We start from the raw sequence: 2,430 nt of genomic DNA, 5'->3' as shown, positions 1-2,430 counted from the left end.
TTTTTTAGTAGAGATGGGGTTTCACCATGTTAGCCAGGACGGTCTCGATCTCCTGACCTTGTGATCTGCCAGCCTCGGCCTCCCAAAGTGCTGGGATTACAGGCGTGAGCCACCGCGCCCGGCCTCTATCTATTTATTTGCCTACTTCATTTTTCCCTCTTATCAGACATTTCTTTTTCGTTTTTCCTTATTTTTTTTTTTTTGAGACAGAGTCTCGCTCTGTCCCCAGGCTGGAGTGCAGTTGCACAAACTCGGCTCATTGCAACCTCTGCCTCCTGGGTTCAAGCAATTCTCCTGCCTTAGCCTCCCCAGTGGTTGGGATTACAGGCACCCACCACCACGCCCGGCTAATTTCTGTATTTTTAGTAGAGACGAGGTTTCACCATGTTGACCCGAATGGTCTCGATCTCTTGACATCGTGATCAGCCCACTTCTGCCACCCAAAGTGCTGGGATTACAGGTTTGAGTCACCACACCGGCCTTCTTTTCTTTTTGAGATAGGGTCTCACTCTGTTGCCCAAGCTGGAGTGCAGTGGCGCAGTCAGGGCTCACGGCAGCTTCAACCTCTCGGGCTCACATAATAGACATTTTGTGATAAGATCTCTGGCCATGTGTCTCCAGGTCTCCTTCCTGGCAGAGTCAGCCATACACTAGGCAAGAATGTTCACTGCAGCACTACCTTCAGACAGCTAGCATTCATTTAAACACAAATGGTTTGGTGCAGTGGCTCATGTTTGCAATCCTAGCCCTATGGGAGGCCAAGGTGGGAGGATCGCTGGAGCCCAGGAGTTCGTGGCTAGCCTGGGCAACATAGGGAGACCTCATTTCTACACATAATTTAAAAATTAACTGGGAATGGTGGCATGCACCTGAGGTCTCAGCTACTCAGGAAGCTGAGGCAGGAGGATTGCCTGAGCCTGGGAGGTTCAGGCTGAAGTGAGCCATGATCATGCCACTACACTTCAGCCTGGGTGACTGGCCAAGACTCTGTTTAAAAAAAAAATACATGGCCAGGCACGGTGACTCACACCTGTAATCCCAGCACTTTGGGAGGCCAAGGCAGGTGGATCACGAGGTCAGGAGATCGAGACCAGGCTGGCCAATATGGTAAAACCCCATCTCTACTAAAAATAAAAATTTAAAAAAAGGCCAGGCACGGTGGCTCACGCCTGTAATCCCAGCACTTTAGGAGGCCGAGACGGGTGGATCACGAGGTCAGGAGATCGAGATCATCCTGGCTTACACGGTGAAACCCCGTCTCTACTAAAAATACATTAAAAAAAATTAGCCGGGCACGGTGCCGGGCGCCTGTAGTCCCAGCTACATGGGAGGCTGAGGCAGGAGAATGACGTGAACCCGGGAAGCGGAGCTTGCAGTGAGTGGAGATCACGCCACTGTACTCCAGCCTGGGTGACAGAGCAAGACTCCGTCTAAAAAAATAATAATAATAATTAGTTGGGTGTGGCGGCACGTGCCTGTAATCCCAGTTACTCCAGAGGCTGAGGCAGGGGACTCACTTGAATCCAGAAGGCGGAGGTTGTAGTGAGCTGAGATTGTGCCACTGCACTCCAGTTTGGGTGACAGAGCAAGACTCTATCTCAAATAAATAAATAAATAAATAAACAAACAAACACACACACACACACACACACACAAACAAAACACTCCAAAGCACAAAAATATATCCTATGAATGATGGCTAATTTTTTTTTTTTTTGAGACAGGATCTTACTGTGTTGCCCAGGCTGAGTGTAGTGGACTGACCATGACTCACTGCAGCCTGGACCTCCCAGGCTCAAGTGATCCTCCTGCCTCAGCCTCCTGAGTAGCTAAGACTCAGGTGCACACCACCACACTCAGTTAATTTTGTATTTTTTGTAAAGACAGTCTCACTATGTTGCCTGGGCTGATCTCAAACTCCTAGATGCAAGTGATCCAATGGCCTTGGTCTCCCAAAGTGTTAGGATTACAGGTGTGAGCCACCACACCCGGCCTTGATGGCTAATTTTATACGTCACTTGGCTGGGCCACCAGATATTTGGTCAAACGTTATTCTGGATGTGCCTATGAGGGTGTTTTTGGATGAGATTTGCATTTAAATTAGTGGACTTTGGCAAATCAGATTGCTTTCCATAATGGAGAAGGGCCTCATCCAATCAGTTGAAGGCCTTACTAGAACAAAAACTGACTTCTCCTTAACAGAAAGGAATTCTGCCAGCATTTGAACTATAACTCTTCCCTGGATCTCCAGCCTGCTGGTCTACCCTGCAGATTTTGGACTAACTATGCCTCCACAATTGCGTGAGCCAATTCCTTAAACTAAATCTCTTTCTATATATACACATCCTGTTGCTTCTGTATCTCTGGAAAACCCTGACTAATATACCACTAAACTTCCCCTTACTCAGGTCTCAAGAATCCTCCCGCCTA

This window comes from Mandrillus leucophaeus, unplaced genomic scaffold (genome assembly GCF_000951045.1).
Source record: "Mandrillus leucophaeus isolate KB7577 unplaced genomic scaffold, Mleu.le_1.0 Scaffold430, whole genome shotgun sequence".
NCBI lineage: Eukaryota > Metazoa > Chordata > Mammalia > Primates > Cercopithecidae > Mandrillus > Mandrillus leucophaeus.
Note: the sequence above shows the minus strand (reverse complement) of the source record.